General features: G+C 39.0%; 1 long non-coding RNA gene across 1 annotated transcript in view; it reads right to left on the bottom strand.

Moving 5' to 3' along the window:
• The window catches only part of LOC138174087 (uncharacterized), a 103,906-nt gene extending 95,265 nt beyond the window's left edge, over positions 1-8,641 (bottom strand). The window contains exon 1 of the long non-coding RNA XR_011171614.1: positions 8,523-8,641. This is a non-coding gene — a long non-coding RNA (uncharacterized lncRNA). The remainder of the gene's footprint in view (positions 1-8,522) is intronic.
• Between the last annotated feature and the right edge of the window lie 361 nt (positions 8,642-9,002).

The following is a 9,002-nucleotide window of genomic DNA, read 5'->3' as shown; positions in this document are numbered from 1 at the left end:
GTGTGTGTGTGTGTTTATATATTCTTCCCTCCTTGAACCAATTCCAATGAGAGTGAATTTCAAACATTGCCTACCATCCCTATTTTTCGTCTACTATAAAAGCTTTCTTTTGCTCTTTTATGTTAGATAAGTTTCCTCATTCCACCTTACCCTTACCCCTTCTCCCAATATATCCCTCTTTTTCACCCCTTTATTTCTTTTGAGAACATCCCAACAACACTTACACCCATGCCCTCTAACTACCCTAATAATGATAAAGTTCTTAAGAGCTCCATATATCATCTTTTCTAAATAGGAATGTAAAGAGTTTCACGTTGAGTCATTATTTCTCTTTCATGTTTACTTTTTTATGTTTCTCTTGAATCTTGTGTTCAAATGTTAAATTTTCTATTCAGCTCTGGACTTTTCATCAGAAATGTTTGAAAATTCGCTATCTCATTCAACATCCATTTTTCTCCTCTAAAGGAGTTTTCCAGGTGAGTTATTCTTGGTTATAATCTTAGCTCTTTTACCTTCTGGAATATCATTTTCCAAGCCCTATACTGCCTTAATGTGGAAACTGCTAAATCATGTGTGATCCTGACATTTGTGCTCCATGATATTTGAATTTATCCATAAATTCTTAAGGAAGTAACTTAGGTACTTCTAGAAAATGCATTTATTAATTCTTATAGATCTATGATAACTGTGAAGCAGAAAATCATGAAATCCAGGAGACTCTCCTGATCTGATAAGACATAAACTCTTTGAGGGTAGACTGTTTCCATATTTGTCTTTCTGTCTCCAGAGACCAACACAGTAAACTGCACATAGTAAATGTTTAATAAATATATGTGGAAAGAGAGAGAGACTACAGGGAAGGCCTCTAATATTTTGTGTGGGCTTCCTGTGACAAGTTTATTGGAATATGTGGACAAGAGTTGAACAGGGTGGGCTGTGAGGATGAGTTCCAATTTGCATTATTGAAAAGAACATTCACATACAACCCTCACCAATCCATTTGAGGATTTGAGCATTTGATACTCATGAAGGAGGGCTTAGCCTTGTTCTGCTTGGCCAGAGAAGGCTATTTGAGGAACAACTAATGAAAGTGTCAAAATTGGCAGATTTCTTTTTTTTAATTTTTATTGTAGCTCCAAATTCTCTCCTTTCCATCTCCCCTTCCACCATGAGAAAACAAGAAAAAATAAAACTCATTTCAAATATGTAGTGCTATTATTTATATAGTGCTTACTATGTGCCAGGCACTACAAGTGATTTACAATGATTAACTCAATTGATCTTTACAACAACCGTGGGAGGTAGATGCTATTATCATTTTCATTTTACAGATGAGGAAACTGAAGCAAATGGAGATTAAATAATTTACCCAGGTTCACACAGTGTCTGAGTCCAGATTTGAACTCATATCTTCTGTATTCTGGGTCTGGCACGCTATCCACTGTGCCCACCAACAGCTTCTATCTATAGTCACACAAAGCAAACCTCTGTATTAGCCAAGTTGGCAGGAAAAAAACCTAAATCTGAGTGTCCTGGGTCTATCTGCTCTCTCTCTGGTGGTGACTAACATGTTTCATCATGAGACCTCCAGAATTGTAATTAGTCCTTGTATTGATCAGAGTTCCTAAATCTTTCAAAGTTGTTTGTCTTGATAGTATTGTTATTATATACACTGCTTTGGTTCTGCTCGCCTCACTCCGTATTTCTGTACATGCTACAAGAGTTCCCAGGTTTCTCTGAAACCATTCCCTTCAATATTTCTTATGATATGTTAGAATTCCATCATATTCACATACTTGTTCAGCCATTCCTCAGCTGATGGATACCCTCTCACTTTCCACTTCTCTTCCTCCATGAAAAGAGCTGCTATAAAATATTTTTTTATATATGGGTCTTTTTCCTAATAGAGAGATTTCAACTCAACTTTAAGAACAGCCTAACAATTAGAGTAATCCTAAAGTAGAATATTATCAAAAGGTAATGGATTCAACCTCAATGAGTCTCTTCAGTCGGACTGAATGACCCCATATTGGGGGTGTTGAAGAGGAAATTGCTGTTCAGATATGGATGGGACTGTTGTTACTTGTCTTTCACTCTGAAAGAGGACCATGACATGAGGAAGGTAATGTTATGACTTGCAAATGAATTGGATTTAAAGGAGGCAGGGCTGGGAAAAGTTACCAGCTTCACCCTCTCCTCTGGAGTCATCTGGGTATAGTGGCAAGATATAGATCAGGCTGACTGTACATGGCCCCTGATGCAGTAGGAGACCTTGGCCTTTTTAAGCTAAGGTCTTTAGCCGGTCTGATTTTGACTGAGGCAATGCCCATTCCATAATTAAGGCTGGGTGAGAAATGAGACAAAGAAAGGCCTCTTTTACCTAGTTTAAAAAAAAATCAGTCTTGGAGAGGAAGACCCTCAGCGTTTCTGGCCAAAACAGAGACAATTGGCTATTTACACTCACTCTGAACCATCAGAGCTCAATAACCAAATGAGGCTGGGGTTGGAACCTATGGTTAGCCAATCAATGAGAACCAGAGTGATTCAGGTTTAAGGTATATTCCTTAAAAATGAAATCTTAGTCCATAAATCCCAAGATATCTTGCAAGGTTTCAGCAATCAAAGTTTATATTCCTTTGAGCAGAGCACTGTAATGTTAATGGGAATTGAAGATCTTCCCTGCCCATTAATAGGTCTCACATGGAGCCCAAAATAGAAGCTTGATTAGGGGAAGCTTGTTTTTCAGAAAGGCCCACACCTTTTGTTACTTTGTAATTAGGCAGTAGGTCATTCATGAGGGTTGTGATGCCCTCTGATCCTGAAGAAGTTTATATATACTCTGAAGTTAGCGTTTTGCTTTGGGGCTTACTCATGGGAAGAGTGTTTGAGTGATGTCAGGTGAGACTCTGGGTAGCCATTAAGGAGCCCCCTGGCTTTGAAAACCAGGATGTTGGTGCTTTTCTCTCAGATAACTATGTATGTATTGACTTGGTCTGTTGATCTGTAATGTATGTATTATTTGGTCAGAGGGTTGGAAACCCTGTCTGTTGGTCTTTGTGCTATTATTTCTGCTTGTAATTTGTTTGTATTTTCTCTGACATTCAGGCTGCTGACTTTTTAAATAAATGATATGTATGCTTTATTAAAGTAAGATTGTTGACCCCTTTTGAGTTGTTTCCTTTAGAAAAGCAGATCAAAGAACCTGTGTTAGCAGCCATCCTGGATATGCTAGGGTGCTTGCTGTTACAAGCACCTACAAGTAAGGGTATGATTCTCTGTGTGGAGAGAGGGAAAGGAGGGAGGGAGAGAGGAAAGGAGGAAGGGAGAGACAAAAGGAAGAAGGGAGGGAAGGAGAGAGGAAGGAAGGAAGGAAACTGCATTGCCCAACTGGAACTGACCAGTTGGGTCCCCAATAGAGTAGCTACTAGTACTCACAGATTGTTGATTGTCCTTCATTCTTTTTTTTTTTTGCTTTTTGGAGGGGAGAAGGTAGGGCAATTGGGGTTAAATGATTTGCCCAAGGTCACACAGCTAGTTTTGTGTGTCTCAGTGTCTGAGGCCAGATTTGAACTCAGGTCCTCCAGACTCCAGGGCTGGCTCTCTATTCACTGTACCATCTAGCCACCCCTTGTCCTTCATTCTTGAAGAAGACAGGATGACTCTCTGAGATTCTATGTTTCTGTGAAATACCTTGCATAATTTATTAGTATAATTTTTTTTGACATGGCCAATGGGGAGGTTATTTTACTTGGCTACATATGTTTATAATAGGGATTTTGGTTTGTTTGTGGAGTGGCGGAAGGAAGCTGGAGGGAAAGAAGTTGGATTTTCATAGAAAAAAGTTAATTTTAGAAAGATAAACAACTGTAAAAATTCCTATATGAATGCTTTTCCCCTCTTCCCCCATAAGTATAACCATAATTTATTAGTCTGGCCTCATCAAAGTATTTCTTTTTCCTGGTTTTTAGCTTTCTCATCTGGTTATGAGACGCTGGACAAGTCACTAAAATGACTTGGAGTTAGAAGGCCTGAGTTTAAATTCCATATCTGCCTCGATATGACCTTGGTCAAACCATTTAACCTCTATTTTTCTCATCTGTAAAACATAGACATGTTTTTCAATGCCTTCTTTGTTAAGGATGAAATGAGATTAATGCATGTGAGGTGCTTTATTCACATTAAAATGTCATGTAAAAGGCAAGCATTAATTATGGCCTAGGATGAATTGATTGATGATTGAATTGAATAGAGGGGAAAAGAAAAGTATTGCCAGTAAGTTTGTGTTACCTTAATGATAAAATGGAAAACCTAAAGCAGACTTTGGATTGAGTGCAATTAACAGGTTTCACTCTCAAGGCCAGATGTTGGCCCTTAGCATAGGCTCAGTCTGACAAGGGGGGAAATATAAGAATCTGGAAAATTAACCAGCCACAACTTTGCTGCTCCAAGGCCCAGAACAGAAACAGGACTAACCATGGGCACTTCGGGCTGGGGCTGTGCCAGTTGGATTATGAATGGAATGTAAAATAAGCAAATAAAGCAAACCTGCCGTTGCTAGTGGCAAAGTGAACAAACAAACCAAAATCCTAGCTTAATTATGGACCAGAAGCCTTCCTTCCCACAGCAGGAGGTTGTTTACCCTGAAGTGGTTTCCAGGTTTCTTCGTCTTTGGTTTTTTTTTTTTTATTTGGGTGAGGGAGGTGGGGGAGGGAAAAAGGGCAGAGTGAGGACCCTGTCTATACTCTCCTATTTATTTGGGGCTACTTTCACTGATGGGGCTTTGATTCCCAACCTATCTAAGATGCTGAAAGAACACATCCTCACCTCTACAAGGGAGGCTGCAATTCAAATTCATGCTCATAAAACATTTGAGATAAGAAACATTCGACAATAATGGTCCCTTTCCTGGAATCCCAACAAAGGCAAGTCCACGGTTTGAACTGTCTGGTTGACCAACTAAGGAGAATCCCTGAAACAGAAAATATCAGTAACATTTTCCCTGTGATGTCTTACATTAGTCTAAACAAAAAAAAATGAGTTTTTCCTTGTTCTCTCAATGATGTTATTTACCTGACTAGATTATAGTTAGAACACCTGAGGGCAGGGATAGTGTCTTATGAAAGGCAGCTTTGGGGGCTCTGTAGATAGAGCACTGAGTCTGGAGTTAAGAAGATCGGAGTTCAAATGGGGCCTCAGCTATATGCCCCTGGGTAAGTCACTTAACCGCTGTCTGCCTCAGTTTCCTCATCTGTAAAAAAGGAGATAATAACACCTTCCTCCCATGGTTATTGTGAGGATCAAATGAGATACTATTTGCCAAGTGCCCAGCACAATATCTGTCACACAGTAGGTGCTCTATAAGTGTTAGCTATTGTTATTCATCTACGTGTCTGCCAAGAAGACACATCTTCACACTAACTAGGTGCTCACAAAAATGTTAAGTTGAATTAAATTAGCATAACTGCTTAAAAATACAATTGTATCCTGTTACACAAGTGCACTTTTTAAACTTGTATACAGCATATTTGTGTATGTATCATGTGTGTGAGTGTTGTCCATGTGTAAGGTGTGAGCATCCACATGGGTCTCTCTAGAAGTGGCTCAAAGGGGAGGGAGTCTCTAGACTTGTTTCCTCCACCTCCCTTTCTCCAGAGGAGACTTTGATTCCTGCCAAGAGGGGGATGGGTGACTTGGGCCAGAAGGTTGGTCGTTTTGCTCTTATCAGAGAGGGGAGAGCCAGGCTAGAACTATGTCTATTCATTCCCCTAAATATTGTTAGATGTTTATTGTTAGATAAATCTAGAGAGTAAATAATTTCTAGGTTTAGATCTCCTGATCACTATCCCTATCCCTTAACAGGGAAGGAATGTCTCAAGCTACATGTCCAAGGCTTGCCTCTCTTCCAGCTAAATACCAGTTACATAAAATCCATATATAGTGAATAGCAAATAAAATCATTGATCCAAGGCAATAGTAAATAGAAATCAAAGAAATGATACAGATGAGAGAGAGAGAGAGAGAGAGAGAGAGAGAGAGAGAGAGAGAGAGAGTGAGAGTCCTAGATCTTAGCCAAAAGGAAATTTTTCAGTCTCTAGTCTGATAAGGCAAGGATAGGGATGTAACTGAATATATTAACTTCTTCCCAGAGTCTTTCTCTTCTTTCAGGGAGCTCTCCCTGAAGAAAAAAAAATTTAACCATGCATCTTCTCTCTAAAAACTAGAAGCTAGAAGACATAGGATCTCTCCTCTTCCAAGCTCTTACCAACTCCAACCCTTGTCTAGGTAGGGAGCGTTGAGTAGAATCTTCTGCAAACAGACTTGAGGCCCTCCCTCGTTATATTTATAGACTGAATTCTATTATAAATGCACTTTCACCTCTGGCAATGCTTTTACTCCTTTCAAAGGCCAATTCTGGGGCTACCCTGTGCCTGATCTGCTTACCAATCACTCCTGGTTGTGAGGGCTCTTCACCTGCCCAGCCCCTCTACTTTTCCTTAGCCCTGTAAATGTTTTATTCATCCAATGGAATATAAGCTCCCAGAAAATAGGGATTGTTTCATTTTTGTCTTTGTTTATCCACAGGTTAGCACAGTGTCTGGAGGTAAAAACAGGTAAAGGAGGTCTTGACCTATGGTCCCCCAAGAACTTGTTATTGTTGCTATTGTTTTTAATACTTTTTATAACTGTATTTCAATATAATTGCTTTCCTTTGTAATTCTATACATTTTATTTTGTAAAAAAAAAAAAATTTAAAGAGATCTATAGATATTACCAGACTGCCAAGGCAGTCCATAACACAAAAAATGTTAAGATTCCTCATACAGGGGAAACTTACTGCATAGGCTAAGCCTGTGAATTCTTTGTAAAGCAAATAATCATCTCTATTATTTTTGTAAAAGTGTATTTCTATACATAAAATCTGGTTTTCTTGGAATGGAATATACCTTAATGTTCCCTGACAGATCTCTATCCTTATAAACACACACGTGTCCATAGTACAAGTACAGATGAGTTTCTCCCATTCAGCAGATTGCTGTCATTATGAAACTTAAAGAATGTGCTAGGTAGGGAAGAAACCTTTGAAAGGGAGTCAGCATTCTTAGCAACAGGGGCACCTGGACTTGGCTGCCTGGCTCTGAGAGGCAATGGCCAGGACATTTGGAATGTTGATCTCCTCACTGTATCCCTCTGAGTTCCAATGTTCCCATCAGTAAAGACAGTTCCTCGATAATCTGGAGCACTTTGGTCCTAAATTAGTTCGTAAATATAAGCTGCTGCATAAGATTCTTCCTCATGAAAGCAGCCTCATGTGGTTAAAAAAAAAAAAAAGAGGTTGGATGCTACTGATTAAGAAGTCAATATGTAGTAGCATTATTGGTGAGTTAGAAAATCACACAATAGTGACAAATTAAACAATCTGAAGAATGCAAAATGCCATTTGCTTCACAAGTGTAGTCCCAATAAGGGAATGGAAAAAAACTGGAACGTGTTGTTTTAATTCAGTAATCACCATTATTAAAGCTATCTTGAGTTACTCACTGACCTTCAGACTCAGATGCAGAATTCCTACATAGAAAGTTGCTATCCTGGGGTATAGAAATCCATCCTGCCCTACTAGAAAGTTAGAGGGGTCATGAGGGAGGATGTAAGAGAGAGCAGATTGGGGGAAGGGGTATTCAGTAGGCTCACTATTTTAGGGTTGGGGTAGGGGAAAGAAGGGGAGAAAATTTGTAACTCAAAATCTTGTTAAAATGAATGTTGAAAACTAAAAATAAACAAATAAAAATATAAAATAATTTTAATTTAAAAATTTTTTTAATTTAAAAGAAAGTTGCTACCAAGATATACTGCAGTGTGTGAACTGTGTGATGATGGCCTAGGATATGAAGTTTCTTTTTTTTTTTTTTAAGCAATCAGGGTTAAGTAACTTGCTCAAGCTTACACGGCCAGGTGTTTCTGGGAAGGTGCTAAGTTTTGGAGCCCAGATTCTATCCCCAGGTCATTCCGACACTGGAGCTGGTGCTCTTACTCGCTGTGCTACCTGGCCGCCCCAGGATATGAAGTTTCAGTAGGAATTTAGCAACAATTAAGGGAACATTTATTATGTGTCTATTATATGCTGAGCACTGTGATCAGTTCTGAGGGAGACAAAAGCACATTAGAAGATGCCACCCTTATCCTTAAGTAGACAACTACCATCTGCTGGTAGCTGTCTCTACTCCCATGCCTACTACCCATCATCTCTTCACCTTGTCGCCTTATCCAGAACTATTCCAAGAGGTCTTCCCTGGCTACATTTTCTTTCTTCTACAATCTGTCCTCCAAACAGCTGCCAGATTGATAAGATTAATAAGAAAAGATCCGACCATGTCATACTACCATGCTTAAATCAATTATCTTCCTGTTACCTCTAGAATAATATACAACCTCCTCCATTTGCTTGTTCTTTGTTCCTTAAAAGCCCTTCATAATTTGACTGCAGCTTTTCTTTCTAGATTTCTTTTCTCTTACTCCTTACTTACCTTCATTTACTTGGTGTTCCAGTCAAACTGGAATATTCCTACTCACAGTCCATCTTCTTAGGCTCTTAGAGAAACAACTAACTGACCCCATACTTGGAATGCTTTTGCTCCCACCTTCACCTCTGGCAATGTTTGATTCCTTTCAAAGGCCAACTCTGGGGCTACCCTGTGCCTGATCTGCTTACCAATCACTCCTGGTTGTGAGGGCTCTTCACCTGCCCAGCCCCTCTACTTTTCCTTAGCCCTGTAAATGTTTTATTCATCCAATGGAATATAAGCTGCCAGAAACCAGGGATTGTTTCATTTTTGTCTTTGTTTATCCACAGGTTAGCACAGTGTCTAACACATATTAAGTTTTTATTAAATGCCTGTTAAAATGAATTGAATTGAAGAGATAAGCATGAACACCAATAATTATAAGAGAGAACTTGATAGATACATAATAAAATACATACAAATAGATACATAATAAAAGAGATA

The sequence above is a fragment of the Petaurus breviceps genome, unplaced genomic scaffold, assembly GCF_028583685.1.
Source record: "Petaurus breviceps papuanus isolate PSGF00001 unplaced genomic scaffold, PetGlider_PUasm1.0 131, whole genome shotgun sequence".
Taxonomy (NCBI): Eukaryota; Metazoa; Chordata; class Mammalia; order Diprotodontia; family Petauridae; genus Petaurus; species Petaurus breviceps.
Note: the sequence above shows the minus strand (reverse complement) of the source record. Positions and strands in the feature narration are given on the sequence as shown.